Source organism: Haliaeetus albicilla, chromosome 10 (genome assembly GCF_947461875.1).
Source record: "Haliaeetus albicilla chromosome 10, bHalAlb1.1, whole genome shotgun sequence".
NCBI classification, from domain to species: Eukaryota; Metazoa; Chordata; class Aves; order Accipitriformes; family Accipitridae; genus Haliaeetus; species Haliaeetus albicilla.
The window spans coordinates 15,924,557-15,942,336 of NC_091492.1; the positions used below are offsets into that span (position 1 = coordinate 15,924,557).

General features: G+C 38.5%; 1 long non-coding RNA gene across 2 annotated transcripts in view; it reads right to left on the reverse strand.

Moving 5' to 3' along the window:
• The window catches only part of LOC138687263 (uncharacterized), a 125,869-nt gene extending 108,823 nt beyond the window's left edge, over positions 1 to 17,046 (reverse strand). For both annotated transcript variants that reach the window (XR_011326526.1, XR_011326527.1), the window contains exons 1-4: positions 16,954 to 17,046; positions 16,512 to 16,710; positions 10,412 to 10,471; positions 5,183 to 5,390 (exon numbers count right to left, since the gene is read on the reverse strand). This is a non-coding gene — a long non-coding RNA (uncharacterized lncRNA). The remainder of the gene's footprint in view (positions 1 to 5,182; positions 5,391 to 10,411; positions 10,472 to 16,511; positions 16,711 to 16,953) is intronic.
• Between the last annotated feature and the right edge of the window lie 734 nt (positions 17,047 to 17,780).

Here is a 17,780-nt window from a genome sequence, read left to right on the forward strand (position 1 = left end):
TTCACCATTCAGTCTAGATTTATAACCAGGCAATAAAAAAATTAAAGGGCATACATATACTGTACTTACGAACTTCTGTCATTAAAAAAAGCCATCGATAAAGATCTTCCTTCTCTTAAGCATGAGGGACTTGGAGAAGCACCACAGAGAACAAACAGTAGATCTGCAGAAGTCAGAGGGACTATTCTAGCTATCTCAAAAAACGTAAGTCTTCAAAAATCTATTTAGAACAACTTAGAGTATGAGTTAACTCTGTCTTCACTGAAGGGAGGTGAATCAGAAGGTATAAAGAAAAGGCATGAAAGATCTGGGACAATAACATGTTGGAAAGGAAGAAGGCTTCAAGGAGTTGGGCATACACTAGATCTTGGACCTTGCAGTGCTGCATGTTCAGGCATCCTCCACGTCCAGGCCATCAACAGTGAGATCCTCTGACTGCCAACTCCATTCTCTGCTCATTCTTTTTGAAGGATGGGAAGGGGCACTGTAAGTCTGTTTTAAGCTCCTCTTTCTTGGTCCCTGTTATTCAAATACCCAACAAGCAAGTGATGCTTGGTGAACTGAAGTGATTCCAAGCACAATTCCTCCGGTTAAATGCTGCTGCTCTTACTGACCTTCCTGGCTCTTTCTTATTTTTAGGACTCTTCTAGATAACTGCTAACAACTGAAGTTATTTGGAATATAAAATATCAAGAAATTGCCCCAAAACATGAGAGGGGAAAAAAAGGAGGGGTAAAGACCTGACTGTGACCCATAAATCAAACTGCCACGTTTCCTATGAAAATTTATGTCAACTGGTTTTACATAGTTTGCTTTTCAATTGTAAGTTCTAGCTTGATCTGAAAAAAAACCCAGTTCTTCACTATTCAAACTAATATATAGTCCATACAGACTACAAAAAATGAGTTCTGAACATTCCTCATTTAGAGCTATATGGTTACCTAAGAAACATGGAAGTTTATACAAGAGTATTGAATGAATTCTGGAAAAAGTCCACAGAGACATTTTCAGTGCTCTAGGACATCTATAAAGAAGGACTGACAGGTTTTAAGTTCTGTTATCTATTTGATTCATACCAGAAGATTTTTTAAGTATGTTAAGCCTATTCTTCCCTGGTTTTCCTGTTTGATTTACAGGTGATATACTTTCAAATTTAGGACTTTAACAAATACCTCTCTCTCAAATATTACCCAAAGATATGCTTAGATATTTTACACACAGATATGAGTCAAAGAAATCCACAAAATTCAGATTTTAAATCACTTATTCCCTTTGGCATACTTGGTCTTCGTTTTTGTTATGCTCATGCTGGCACCAATTCTTTAATTTTCTAGCTTTCACACTCTGCTCCAGACCCCCTCAAATTCTAATACAAAAGAAAAAGAAATGTCTTTGACTATAAAGTAAAGAATTCCTGTAAGATTTATTTAAGAAATAATAAAAGAAATAAACCTATTTTAAACCTCATTGGACCCATTTGAAAATAAACTTTTTAAAAAGTTGGTTACAGGGGGAAAAGAAAAGAAGAAAAAAAAAAAACCCATGAAGTTGGTTTCCATGCCATTTATGATTTTTCCCCCCTCATTCTCTTGGAAGCAGAGAAAATCTGCATGTTTTCTCCGTGTTTTGAGTCACTCAAGTAATACAGTCACTTCTAAGCTAATTCTGAACTTTGTAGAAATTTCAAAATGTGTAAATCTAAGTAGTAACTTGAATCAAGCAGTCAACATACAAAACCTAATTCTAAAAGTATAAATATTTATTTGTATTTGGAGCCAGAGCTATCTATTTGTCTCTTCTTTTTTTTTTTTTAAAATCAATGTGCGTTTATTTGGTAGTCTTGAGACTGTTAGAAATCATTGTATTGGAATCAAAGAGTACCGCGTATTCTGTCTAACAAGAAGGTAAATATATTTCATTGCAAGTGTTCAACAGATTAAAAAAAATGCTTCCTTTATCCTTTTTATGAAAGCAAGGGAAAAGTCCTAACCAATATATTTCCCCCCTATTCATCCAAATACCAGACACTAATTGTATCTCAGGCGCAAGCGTGACTGCCTTGAATACAGAGTAAGTCTAGAGTGGCAGTCAATAGATTGATTATTTAGTAAAGCTAGGATATAGATATACACACCCTACAGTTTACAAAACTGTCACCAGCAATATTGATTCTGTAGATTGCTTCCAACAGGTTACTGTTCATTCTGGCTTCATCTATGACTTTCCACAGGTTTTGTTGCTACAGGCAATAAACTCACAAAACATCCCAGCTACACCGAGCAAAACAGCTATGTCCTGTACTCTTAATTCAGAGACAGATATTTAGCCTTTTACAATCTATCCTCAAAGGTATAGCAGAATCACAGTCGCCTTGTAAATTTACAACTATTACTGTGTTTTCTTTGCATCACATCAGCACACAGGGCAAAAGTGTTGCTCAGGGCTTAACATGTTAAACACCAATACAGAGAGAAGAAAGAGACTGCCTCCCTGTTAAAATTACCAAGCGAGACAGTCAGGCAGTGACCAACCTAGTTTCTAAATCAATTTCTCCAAAAACACCTTCACAAAACCTGCATGATATAAAAGAAATGAAAACTGTATCTTAACCTCAAGCTGATTTACAATCCCTGAGCATGCAACAGAATTGCTGTGGGTAGTTATGACAGCACTTTCAAGGACAATCATTGACATTTACCAGTGTGCTGAAACTATGTTAAAAAAAAAGAGATGCCATTACAGAGGATCATGAAGTTATCTAAAAGAGACTGCAGATTTAGTACTGTTAACCTGGTTAAATTGAGCGAGAATTGTACACTGAGACACTTAATCTCCTCAGAAGGAATCACTGACCTGAAAAATTGCAGCACTTGAAACAGTACCTTCTGGTGTCCTCTTTTCTTTGGTGATGTATACATCAAAACCAGTTAAAATTCTGTAGGCTTTAAGATATTAACTAGACATAATATACCACAATCCATAAAATGCAAACTGTGCGAAGGGTAAACAAAAGGAGATACATACTGCCTTTATGTCTCCCCTAAGCATCTACTACTGTGCACTAACTACTGGAATGGACAGGACCTTTGGTCTGAAGTTGTAACTCATGATATTATATATATGTATATATACCTATGTCCTTAGTGAATGATGAAACCAGGTGAAAGTGTCCTTGCCATCGGCTGTGGTCTTTACTCCTTATCAAAGGGTACTTACCTGATGTAACTAGACTTAGAAGTGTAACCAACAGACTCAGCCCCTCATCCTCACCTGTTAGAGTGATGTATGTTTGTGATCTCAACCAGCAACACTGAGTTAGGGAGCAACGTAGTCACATCTGACATGAAGGGGGAATTTCCCTTAACAAAACCAGCACTGATCAGCAGGGCTTGCTGGGGGTGAGGATTTTTTTAGCAAGTAGTATGAGCCATATTTCCCTGACTCATTAAGACTGCCAACTGCAGAAGGAACAGTCCTTTGCTCCACGCTATGCTTAGGTGTATCCCAACTAACAGCTACTGCAAATGTATCAAACAGAGAAAGGAAAGGAAAAAGTCAAAGGCAAAGGACATCCTTGCCTTGGGCAGCTTCCGATGGGTGGCATTCAAATAAAGCATATGGAAAATTGTAGAACAGTTGGGCAGAGGTTATAAACTGATGTCTGAAATTAAATTTCTCCACTACTACAAAATGATAGTCCCAAAGAACCCTATTGACTGCCTTCTCTGAACCTAATGGTAGGAGGCAGCAACTTTTATTCTCTTGGTTAATGTGATCAATGTGTTTAATGCTTCTTAAAGTTTATGAATTGTAGAGGCTCTTGGAGTAAAGCCAGACAGGTCAGTGTGGGTGAGCTGGAAGGGCTGGAGACAGTCAGTTTGCTAAGATTTTCACTCATATTTCACAGACCATTTTAATTAATTATACTGCTGAGCAAGGCTTTTGGATGAAAGATTTGATACATCTGAAATAAGAGAAAAATACACAGCACTTGCACCCAGTTCTGGACAGCTCCTGAAAAGTTTCTAATGGCATTTGCCATAGAACTTCTGGTTATCTCCATTTCCAGCTTATTTTTCGACAGAAAGCACCAGTGAGCATCCATTAACATGATACAGGTATCCTTTCAAGGTGAACAAAGGTTTTCTGAATCCTTTGAATGATATTGTAGGTCCAGAAAGCACATGTTATGGGCACTTCTCTATTACATACTGCTTGTAGAATCTGTACTTAGACAAAATTTCACTTTGTACACAGAAATAGAATCTGTACTAAGACAAAATTTCTCTTTGCACACAGAAGAATTTGTTGGGCTCGATGGCCTCTTCTAAGGTTGAATACAACTGAAGCTCAGTGCCACCTAGACCCCAGTAGACTCTACTGGGTGTCGGACTAGGTTCATTAAAAAAAAAAGCGAACCAAAAAGCCCTTCTCAAACCCTGCAATTTCTCTATTTGAAACCCATTCATTTAACCTGTATTTAAAAAAAAAAAATAATAAAGGAAAAGCAGCATGAATTCTACGAGAAACCCTCAAACCATCACTGGGCCTCCTTTACCACAGACATTACTTTCCATCTTTCACAACATCTCACAACAGTACAGTGATTTCCCCAGTGCAGCAAAGTGAAAGAAATAAAATTAGTTTTCATGCACATGGTAAAGTCAAAACAAAACTCATATTGGTTCAGTAAATTTGCACAGACATCTTCCATTTAGTTTAGAGCCACCTTCCCATTCTGAAGTTTTTAACCTCATTATTTTTGTCCCCAAACTTCTATGACTATCAATACTGCTCACTTTTCAACCTCTTTTTACATCAGAACAAGCCCCAACATTGCTATCTGAAACACCCTACAACTCCAATAAATATGCTTTTGTTGAGAGGATGTGCCAGCTGCTTAATTAGCTTGAATCAAGGGATTTGTCTGGATTTTTGCATGATGCTGCATGTCCCAAAAGCAAGACTAGATGATGGTCTTTGAATATGTGCTCAACAACGGGGGCGGGGTGGGGGAGAAAGAAAGAAAAAAATCCTTGCCAAGGTGGATTTATACTTATTGCCTGGTCATATGCAGAGTAAGTAAAGGAAATTAATTGGGGATCTATTCAGATGGATCAGATGATACAGAAAATAAACATTTATTTCATAATGCTGCATACAAAAAGCATTTATACCATACCTCAGGCTGTACTGGTGACTGTTTCCAGGTTCAATTTAAAGTGATACCTTGAGTATATAGACACTGGTTTAACTTGGAGGTCCAGCACCTGTCAGGCACCCCTCTCTGCCTGGGTAGGAAGTCAGTACTTGAACATAAAGGTGCTTCCCGGAAGTCTAGGTCAGCAACTTGCAGCAGAAAGCCCATTGCTGTTCATGTCAGCCAGAGCCTGAAACAGAACATGAAAAGATCTCCAGAAGAAAACCACATGGCATTAGCCCATAGCTTTCCTCAAGTGAGGAATGCAAAGAAATGGCTTCCTGTTTGGGGGAGAATTATTTGGGTATAAGGCTTTGCTACAATATTGGTGTGAATCAGATTTCTGAAGAATGAAGACCATGTGCAGCAAAGTGCCCAGGAAGCTAGTGAAAGCTGTTGCACACATAAACCCAAAGAACAAAAGATCAGTCATGACCACACTACCCATGCCACTTTAAACAGTACCACAGCAGTCATTTGGACAGAAACCTGATACTTGACATTCCCTGGGACTATTCCCAAGAGGAACTTCTAATTTCTAGAAAACTGGCATAAGCAGCAGTCACCAGCATTTAATAGTGCAGCTCCCAAACATTAAGAAACTAACACTTTTCGATAAAAGGAAAGAGGTCAAACTTTCAATTTTGCCTAGTATTAAATGAGCACCTTTATTAGAGACACCAGTCTACCACTTCACTAGTTGAGGAAAAAATATAAAGCATTACTTTTCCATTTCTAGTTATGTTTACTGCTAGGTGAATCTCACAGCTTTTTAACCACCACTTAAGTAAGCTAGCTCTATAACACCTGCCCCGCCTACTTCGTACCCCAATTAGGCATCAGATATCAAGGTCATTTACTTTATAGCTGAAGCTCAGCTGCTTCTGTCATGGATGAAGGATGCCCTGTATAAGGGCTCACACAGCTGTATTACTCAATTGTATTAATGCATGAAGTGACTTAAGCCACCTTAGCCCAATAGCTTTTCTTGCCATTCACATTGTGTCAGCAGCACACAAGACCCTTACTATGGGAAGACTATCAAGAGTTCTAACAGCCAATGTCCTCGGTTATATACAAAAGGAGTTTCAAACAGCATAATGAAAAATAACATCTTAAGAATCAAAACCATGACATCTGAAATCTGGTACCACATGTATCCCCTCCAAAACCAATGTGACCTTTCCCTGCTTAGTTTAAGAAATTTAGCAGCATGTTATCATAACATGGTAGGGTTAAATTAAATGTCAGTTTGGTCTTTTTCCTGAAGGATAACTGAAAACTAAAAAACAATGTTCAAGATTCTTCTCAGAGAGTAAACTTTCATTTTAGAAGGCTGTATTTATAGAGGATGATATTATTTGGGTTTGGGATTTTTTTAATCCAGCCTTTGTTCTCTACCCATTTGTCATGGCCATGATCTGAAATGTTAAGGACAGAAAGAATTAATAAATTTCTTCACACTAATTAGCAAGAATAAAATGTTACAAAGGGAGTACTACTTTGAAACAATTCTTTAAAACTAAGAAAAAAGTGTATGGACAGATAGTGGTGAGAATAAAGTTGGTCTTAAAGAAATATTCTAAAACTTCCAGACTCCTGAAAACATAAAACAATCAGAGATGAGAGAATACCAGAAGTACAGATAAAAACACAGTGTAAAAGCTTAAGCAAAGAGGATGAAGAAAGGTAAAAGATCAAAAACTAAGTCAACCTCAAAGTAGACACCCAATATAAAGAACAGAAATTTTAGAGTTTATGTAAGAGTTAGTAAATGTTCTTCTAAAGAAATGTTTTGTAACTTTAAGGAAGGTTTGCCCATTTCACTAGAAGCCTTTTATGTGTTGCTGCATTATTAAGGATTATCAAGAGAATTACAGTAAAAGCTATCTTCCTCTCACTTGAAAAGTTCATCTACCATAGTGTGTCCTTTAAAATTACTACAACTTTAGGTCCTTTTATGAAATCTTAAAAGATAAGACTGAAAATAATACTGTACAGCCTCTGTTATGGGGTGCATAAAAAAATAAACATAACATGTTTAAATCTACTTCCTGTCTAACCAAATTAAGAGACACTGTAGAACCTGAACTAACTCAGCTGTAAATTTTTTATTGAAAAGACACTGATAAAACGTTAAAGAAACTAACAAAACCACACAATAAAAACTAGTTCCATGCAATAAAAACTAGTTATGTTTAACTTCAAATGCTCTCCCTCGGTCTTTACATCAGAAACATTACACTCTTCAGTTCAGGTGCTAATGTTGTATTGCCTATCACTTGAGTTAATGAGCTGCAGAATGCAAACAGATAATGTAAATCGTGAAACACAGCTCTGAATTACAAGTCCAGTTACTTGAGATGTGATGAAGAGCAAAGCTTAACTTAGAGAGTACTGTGCAAATGACTCTGCACTTACCATACAAGAGAGCAACCTCAAGACTGCTTTAATTTTCACCAGCAGCCATTCACTCCTGCTGCTAAGGATAAATAAGGCAACTAAGGAAGAATAAGACCTATGGAAATAGTGCTTAGGCTCCTTCACAGCCACATCCCCTTACACAAACAAGGAGAGCATGGTAATTACTATATTACTTAATAAATTATCTCAAGGAGTTCCTTTGGTTGTCACTCTGCTACAGTGCAGACCATTCTCACTGTGCAGCATGATTCCTCAAGCTCTCCTTAGAAGATGAGTAATTTCAAACATAAGGCTCAATTCAGACACATGCAAACCACCCTCCTCTGAAGCAGCATCAACAAAGGACAAACCATCCAATGGAAGCTTGTACGGTCTTTCGTTGCTCCTCTTCACCGTGGTCCTGCCTCTTCTGGACAGCCAAACCAATGCTGCACTATATCACTAATATATAGACACTGATCAAGGTAGTCTGAGCTTTGATACTCAGCTCCCAAAGGGTGAAAGATCACCACTGCTAGGGACCCAACAGAGGTTTCAACTTCTGCTAGCTTGCTTTAAACACAACACCAGCCAACAGAGCCCAGAAACTTGAATTCTAGAGTGCATTTCTGTATTTATTTATAAAGCCTTTGTCAGAACACCAAGCAAGAACATCCAAAGCAGTAAGCCCACAAAATTCTTCTGCAAATTTTGGAATTATCAATACAATGAAGAGCTCGAGATCAGCCCACGCTACAGACCTTTGATGGCCTGTAACACACATTTCAGCAATAACATACACATCAGTTCCACCTCCAGATTCCTCAGAAGTCATTTAATGAGGAACCAACACCTACACTAGCCTATGAAATGGGAATAATGATTAGGGAAGTGCAATGTCAAATTTAGGCATTTTGCAATTAAGGTGCATGCTAAATCACTTTAATTCCAATAACCTCTCAAAACGTCTTTCCGACTATTCTCAAAGGAGGACAGAAACATTTTCCATTAGCCAGCAAATAGAGACAAATAAAAAATTCAAAGCTAAAGCATCTCAATGCACAAAAAAGACAGTGATATGTAGCCAGAAGCATGGATGACTGCCTTAAGGCTGGGAAGATCTTCCTAAGGCTTGTTCATACCCAAAACCACTGCAAATGCTTGTAAAAAGCTTGAGAAAGAAAGGTTAACTGTCTCACTTAAGGCCTTGTTGGAAGACTGCAACAGAAAGAAGCCAAATGCCCCAAATCATAGTGCATTACCATAATCACAAGGCACTCTCTAATGAGCCATCTCCCGAACAGCAAACCCATTTGAACAGGCATTGTTTGACACATGCCATCCTATGCTCAAAACCATGGAGGTTTTGGTAACAGCAACATTGCTGAACTATATGTAATTTTTCTGAGAGCTGTTAAAGAGAAAAAGAAGTGTTCCTTGCCACCAAGTTATATAGTGTATTCTAAATTATTTTCTACTGTGTAACAGGAGACACAAGAAAACCTTTTTTCTTATTTTTGTCTACTTGGTTTCTTAATTTATTTTAGTTCACTTTTTACATTCTTAAAGATGTTAAAATATATCTAGCTATGTTTTCACTTGATGTCTAGCACATGTAGTAGAATCCTATTCACCTGAAGTGGAATTAAAAAAGAAAAAAAAAGGTATTTGACAAAACCAGAGTGGCCTCAGTATCTCAGGATAACCACACAAACATCCCTAAAATATCACCAAAAAACACCCCTCAAAACTCTAAAAAGACAGTTTAGCTCTGACAAGGATTATACAAATCCAGATCAGCAAACATTGCAGATATAGGATGAGGTCCTGCTGTGAGATTTACAAAAGTCCAGCAAGGGGAAGAGCAGGAGAATGCTGGCTGCTGGAAGGGTACTCCACAAAGGCCATATGCCTCTTTGTTGGAGACCCCCTCCAAAAAAGTATCCAGCATGGCCTAGAAATCAATTTACAGAAATATTCAAGCCTGTTCTGTTAAATGACTGTGTAAAGTGGAAAAGGAACTAGCCTACTTACGAATAACTGGCTATGCTCACATTGTTTGTGTTTAGCCTGGGGAAAGAAGGGGTTTATGTTTGGGGGGGTTCGTGAATGTTTGAATACTTGCTAAAGCAACAGTTACTGCTGAAAACACCTTGTTTGAAAACATAGTAACAGCTGTGTGTTCTACAGTTATACATAACAGTGAAAGCGGGTAATTTTTTAAACGCAAAACATAATCCCCACAAGTAACAGAGCTCTCTAAATTAAAAAGCTCCAGCACTCGTCTCAGCCAGGAGCATGTGTATGACTAGTGACCGTGGCTGCAATGGTGCGCACGTGCACACGCACACACATTGGTGGAGGGAAAAGAGCTAATAATTGGGTCCTACTGATTCAGTGTGTGAGCTTTTCCAACCTTGAGCAAGATCTCCACAGGAGATACCCACCACAGAGCCAGATCTGTGGACTTCTGTGCCACAAAAGTAGTGATTCTTTGCTGCTTAACAGAACTCGGTGAGATTAAGATAAAATGCTTCCTCTCTACATGGTTCTTTTAACAAATCAAGGATTTTGCATGTGACAATAGACAGTTAAACCATTTATTTCCTCTTTTTAATTCTTTTGGTAAATGAATAGAATTATTTTAATATTAAAGAACTATACTACTTGTGAAATCAATGAGTATACTGCAGTTGACAGCAACTCCTGAGAAATTAATAGATGCAATTAGTGAACAAGCTATTAGTTGAATATACTCTCGCCTTACAAACGAACACTAAGATTGTCTTATTTTCACCTCATACTTACTTGCCAGCACTGCATGTAAAAGCCTTCTCTTCTTTTCACAACAGGATCAAGAAGTCTTCCCTTGAAGAATTTATTAAGAATTAGTAAGCAATACAGTGTGCCATATTTCAAAAGAAAATTTACATGGCATATAAAACAGCAGAAAAGGCATTCCAACTCAACCCTTCTTCAAGCTGTGACATACACTGCAAAAACCCAGATGTCTTAGGAGAATGAACATAAGGCACAGCTAGGCTGACCAGTGGGATTTGGAGATTTTGCCTCCCTCGGCATGAGCAAGAAACATCTCTCTTGTCACCTGCAACTACAGCACTCTTTAAGGTCTTCACAGTGGACTACAGCAAATCAAGGGGGTCTGACTGATAGACTGATACCATAATCAGTGAGGACCTGCTTCAGCAAAGTAACTAGCTTTTTATTATACTGAGTCAAGTAACATTTATCACATAAGCACTATCATGATGGAAGACTTTCATACTATCTGCACAGCTACATCAGGAAGGATAGTGGATTTCAAAGAAGAATCAGGAAACACATTCCCACAGGAATTACTATATACTTTTCAACAGAAGGCAGGAAACAGAACTTCTGCTGGAAAGAACAAAAAAACCCAACCAACCTAATAGCAGACTCATACCATTCAGGTTTTGTGCACTAATCAGATTGTAGTGAAGGGAAACAATAAATGTATAGCAAATTAGATGCTATGACATATTTCAGAATTGATTGTATCATTGCCAAGTTCTTTGTCACATGAATAATCCCAACTAGAATTGCTGCTCTGAACAATTACAAGGCACTGAGATTGCTGCGTGAAGTTAGGTGGTAACACTTTTTAATCACAATTGTGAGGATAGTGTCTGACCTAGTCGAGCAGACTATATGGCAGCTGCAGCTGGCATGCCTAACAGCATGCTGATTTTCATCCCTGGGGTTCTAGGACTAAAATTGAACAGCTTCCCTGTAGCCTCTTACACCAACCTGGAAAACTGTATGCCCTATAGAGAGTACAAAAGGCAACAGCACACCTCCTCCCTGGTGCAATCCTTCCTGGAGCTCATCTAGAGGCAGCACAAGTTTTCTCTACTCTTAATGCAAGCTTGTGCCTTCAAGGAAGGACATGGAGCCAGGGAATCACTACTCATCCCCAGCGATTCAACCTGCGTTTCAAAGCAGTCTCACAATCCAAGGAAGCTGCTACTTGTTGCTCCAGAAGTGCTGAACAGCTCTGCTGGTCAGGGAGGCAGGCTAATTTTTATGATTTGGTAAAGCAACCCTCTCGTTTCCCCAAACTCATGTGTTTTTTTCCCCTTAAGGCAAATATTATTACAAAAACTCCATAGCCAAGCCTATAAATTAAAGTCACCTAACGCTTTCCATTCTAAGATCCTGTATTCCACAGCAGATAACTGCTAAACTTCAAACATTTTGGTGGAAATAGTCTACCTGCTACAGCTGTTTCCAAGAGCGGGTGGATGCTAGGAGGGTGGAGAGGATGTGACAACTTCCTGGAAATGTCATGAAATCTTTTCATCAGGAAGTTCCAGCATTAACAAACTTTAGGGAGGACTTGAGAAGCAATAAATCAGGCTCGCAATAGCAACCTGATTAGCATACTTCAATGTTGTTGCTTTGTACGAAACAATGAAGGCAGTTCTGAACACAATGTAACCAACAAAAGGAAAACACAGTGGCTACTGGTAAAACTCAGGGATTGGCAGAAAAATTAGACATTAAGTTTCCAGACTTTTACTGTTCACATAACATGGGTGGAAGTAGAAGGTGGCAAATAAATCCACAGTCACAAAGCATTCTTAGGGCATGACCAACAATGGAACATAAACCCCCTTTCACCTTGATATAGTCCATATCTCAAGTTAAAAAAAATAATAATATAAAAAGTGTTATAATTATCCCAATCTCCCCCATCCAAGGTCGCTCTTTTACCTAGTTTAAACCCCAAAATATTTTAAATTTTTTACAGTCCACTTGATTTCAGGAAAGAGAAGTACTGCATATTTTGAAGGAATGCTTGATAAAACAATACAGATACTGACTGCTTTGTTTTTCTGTTACCATGAAAAACAGTTAGCTGCTCAGTCTCACTATCCAGGAATTTATACCATGTTCATCCCTATGAATCTTAACCAATCTTAACTGTCCCAGTTCAGGTCCAATGTCAAATGAGTGAAACATTAACTCAAAGGTGGTTTTTGACAAAAAAAAAAAAAAAAAGAAATAGCTCTCCTACTTTTATGACAGTACATCAAATACATCACCTCAATTTGCACTTATTTTGTGTGTATTACTTAAAAAACAAAGGTGTTAAGAAGGAGAAAGATAATTGCATTTCTCTAAAAAAAAATTCACATTAAAAATGGAGAGCAGTTTGTGGAAGCGAAGAGTTACATGGAACGGCTATCACCAGCAGAGTTTACCATCTACTAAATTAGCCTGAATTTAATTCAGGTACTGTGATAATAAGACAATCTACCTGCTCAGCTACCATGAGAATGATACTAATGGAATTACCTAGACAATCTGGACACATAAAATATATTTTAGAGGCTATTTCACAGTGAGGTCACCCAGTACTAAAGCCTGATGAACTAATTTTGCTAAGAGATTTCAGCGCTCTAGTTTACAGAAGATTGTGTCACATGAGAAAAATCTCCTGGGAAACTTGGCCTTAGGAAAGAGAATGTCAGTAGGTGAAGATTGCTGAAGCTGTGCAACTGGAAGCTCAAGGCAACACGCTGACAGCATAAACTGTTAGTGAAGCATACTTGGAACAAACCATATTAAAAGACCTAAAAATTACATGATGATGGCCATTAGCTTTAACATGTTAACTCTAAAATCACAAAGGCAGTCTAACATGCAACCTCAACCGTCCTCAGTAGTTTTAGAAATACAGATGGTACTGGTGTTAAGCACTACAAACGGGATGGTCTGCAGATTTTTCAGAATGGGTCCAGGAAGTCAATATGCAAAACAAAAAACGAAGAAAGCCGGCAAGCTAACACAAAAACCCCACCAGCTCGCTTTAGTTGTTAGAGGACATTTTTAAAAGTCACAGGGTAAAAAAAAAAAAAACTAGAAAAGCTGTAGGAAATACCTTATAAAAAAAAAAAAGTCTGACAGAATCAGTAGGGGACACCTGTAACTAATGAGAAAATGCAGGCAAGCTAGAGAGGAAGATCAGGTCAGAAATGCCAGATATGATGGAAGAACTGTATGATGTGACAGTGGAGGCCCTGGAGACAACAGACAAAGACAGAAAAAGCAGAGAAAGAGACAGCGCTCAAGAGACGGTGCCCAGAGAGAGAAAAGAGCAGGTTTTCTAGCGGGGGGAGGAGGGGGGGGAATCTGAGGACCCAGGCAGAGCCAATATATAAGAACCCAAAACTGTTTGCCAAGACTATTTACACTGATTTAATCATGCAGAGTTGACAGATCTCAAACTAGGAGCATTGTGGGGAGGGAACAGTGAAGATAAGAACAGGAAAGAAGGTAGATGGTAGATTGCCTAAGTTTTTGAAAGAGCTTTTGCTAAAGCAGTTTTAAAGAAAGGTGGCCACCATATGCAGCAGAGATCTTGTGAAGGATGAAAGGAAGAAAGAGCGAAGCTACAGATCATGCTGATGCCAAACAGACAATGAACATGGAGAAAGCAGCCTCGGAAAAGCTAGAGGAAACAGTAAATCCAAAAGAGAGGGCTAAGAAAGGCCACCCAAGAACATGAGGAATCAAAGTACTAAAGAACAGCAGATTAGAGAACAGAAAAGAGACTGTAGATCAGTGGCCAGAAGCAGAGAAATCTCATTTTATAATCTGTGCAGCCTGAAGGGCAAACAGGCAATACAGAGCTAGGAAAAAAAATTTAGTTATAATACTGTACAAGAAGGAAATAAAAGTAGCATTAAGAATGTCCATGAAACAGCCCTCCCACAGGTTCCAAAGAAAATTAATTAAAAAGTTATTTTAAAAAGGAGTCAGGGTTATCATGAGGAAAAAGAAAGTAATATTTAGTTGATTCTCCACCTATTAATTTCTTTTTAATGGAGAAGCACCAAATTTTTAGCTTGTCTTCTGGACTTCAGACATTCATGATTTTCTTCACAGACAGTAGAGCATGCCTGCAGAAGTCATACAGCTACTCATAATTAAAACACCACTAAAACTTAGATTAATGTGTACAGGCTGTATCCCTCGTCACTACACTTTTCAGCACCAAAGAAACAGGTTTTTAATCAACATTGGGCCAAAACCAAATGAACAAAACAAACAAGAAAACCCAAACAAACAAAAAACCCCACCCGAAACTGCCCATGTTCATCAACTCCTCCTGTGAAGATCCCAGCTTTGGAGAGAAAGGAGGGTTGTTCAGTGTAGGGTCAGAAAGTCCCACAGTTAAATAGGGCAAAGAGTGTATTTCTGCTTTAGAGAAGTTAGCATTTGCAACAAAGCAGCTGAAATGCAAGCATCTCTCATTGACCAAAATGAATTACAGAAATTAAAGTTAGAACTATTTTAAAGCATGCAAAGAAGCAGGACCACAGTAAAAAAAAAAAAAATAAAAAAAAATTAAGTGAACAGCTGTAATATGAAGCATGTTAAATGAGTCTTAAACATTTGAAGGAGAAGAGAGAATTAGGAATCTAAGGACTACACACAGCTGTTTTTGTTGTGAAATGTTACCTCCTCATATACAACAAAACCAGTGTTAGTGTATCATAAGAAGGGAAAAAAACTAAAAATCACACAAGAGACAGAGGAAGGGATGCTTTTGAGCAAGAAGTGTTTACAGAATTTAAGCAGTTACCACAAAGAGATACTTTTGATAAAACTCAAAAGCATCAAAGTGGACCAATTCCACCATCCTTGCTCTTTACAGGGAGCATCACGAACTGCCCATTAGCATCACTTCTGTTCTGCTGAAGAAGAAATTCTCAGTGTGAGCAAGGTCACTGCATCAGGTCTCTCCTGAATCATGACGCTTCCCCCCCAAATAATCTGAAATGTTGATTCAGACGTAATTTAAAAATAAGTAACTTAAATGACAAACATAAGAGCATACAGAAAAGAATTTCAAGACAAGATGCTGGTTACAGCTACAGTTCTGTGCTGCTTGAGAATAACCTAAAGCATATAGCTTTAACACTCTGCATGTGATGCAACAGATCTTATGGGGGGGGGGGGGTCGGAACTGTGCCGCAGTTTTTAGCTCTACAGCTGAATGCCTGGATTCTGGCATGCATGTAAGCAAAGTGAAGAAATACAGCTCCACTTCCTCACCAGTCTTACGCTGGTGAAGATTTGTCATTGACACAGACCAGGAGAGTTTTGTAACAGCTGGTTATGGCTGTATTTTTTCTATTTAGTACCACCTGAGTAGTACAAGCAGATGTAGTGTATTTAAAAAAAAAAAAATGCAGCAAGCTAATCACCCATTGGACTGTTGGTTTTGTAGATAATTTCTCAAATTGCTTGTTTTTCTTTTTATATGCAATAACACACAAACCAAAAGCAAATTCCACCTCAAACTTGTTTCTATAAAACTTGTTTCCATAAAGTCTCTAATGCAGATACCAACCACTGTGTAATGTGTGTACACTCCTAAATGCGGATGAATTCATACTGACCTCTCTCTCATACATTCAGTTGCCTTAAGAGTGACCTAAGACCTTCTAGTATAATCAACCCAGTGTCACTGTAGATGACCAACAAAGGGATGGTCCTATTCCGACACATTCTTTCCACAAGCACCAGTAGATTTCCAGCCCCTCCCTTGCATGGGATGTGGATACCGTGCAATCGCTATCTCAATCAATCAGTTCAGTTCCCCTGCGTGACAGAAGACTATATTTCTGTTTAATTTGGGGGAGGCCAGTTTTCCATCAGATCAGCTTGCTGAACCAATCCTCCTCCCTCCTGCAGACACACCATCACTAGATTTTATGCAATGGGACAGGCAAGGCAAACAAGTGAGCAGAAACAAGCAGTGCAGCCTCTTTCACCATGAACCTGCAGCTACTCCAAGCAAGGTGAAACAAGAAATGGCACTGCAGTACAAGTACAAAGCTCTATCAAAACATACCTGTCTGTAAGGCCAGGATCTGCAAAGTGAGTCACAGCTAAGTGCAGTATTAACACTCTTTACTTGCAGTCTCCCACTGAAACATCTTTCCTCATTCCTTTTTTTGAGGAACAAATTGCATTTTCCAAACACTGGCTCCGCTTTACAGTGTGTGGTTACTAGCAGCATTAAATAAAAAATATCAATGACATGAAAACATCTGCAAAACAAATTCAAAAAAGAGTACTTTTAGTTTGTATTTATTTGTCTACCTCTGTCCAACTTCTACTCTGAAGCAAACACACTTATGATAGCTGTATGAATAACATGTTTCTTAGCTATTAAGACTCAGTCTTAATCCTATTTATAAATGCAATAAAGTACAAATGCATTTACATTTGTGGAGAATTTCTATGCTATCTTATGACCAGTATGTACAACTTAGACTAACTGTTCTTATCACTGTTGTCACATGAAAGGAGAAAACTCATCTCTTCCCTGTGATAGGGGAATAGGAGTCACGTAGCCAGGTGCACGGTAAGTGCTATCAAGGCCTGTCAAGACAAGCAGAATTACCTCAGAGGTGCAGTGAAAGGCTAGTGACAAAATACAAGCTACCCACAATCCAGAATCAAAACCTGAGCAAAGAGCAGGACTAGCATGAAACAGACACACCTGGACACCACAGTAAGAACTAGCTGTCCCACACCGGAAAAGAATATATATATATATATTTGCACTAGAAATTCACGTTACAAGCCTGTACACATCTTCAATTGGTTTGCTTTGCCATCTCACATAGGAACACATTTGGGCTGACTGAAAAAATGTGGCTTCTTTTGAAAGGCTGTTTTGTGTCACTGCAAACATCTGCTACATATATTGCTCCCTGTACGAATAAGCCTCTAACAGGAACCTAAATTCACTGCATGAGCCAGAACAGCTACAGTACAAGACACATGCAGAGGGCAACTGCCATCACAAAACTGCCGCCTTGCCACTTCAGGGCGGAGGGGCTTACATAGAACTGCCCTCAGGACACTCAGGGACAGCCTTGGCATAAATCCATATGTATATATAGGCACACAACTAGGACCTGCTTTTAATACCTAACTGCCAAACTCCACAAAAGCTAACTTGTGGCTGATTGTTCCACATTTTAAATCTTTTCTCTCTCCTGACTACACAAACTTCTACAAACTCTACCTCAAAAGATTACCTCTTGGCCTTACCAAGAAGTCTCCTTACCAGATTAGTTTTCCTCAATCAGTCTTTATAACACATCCTTCA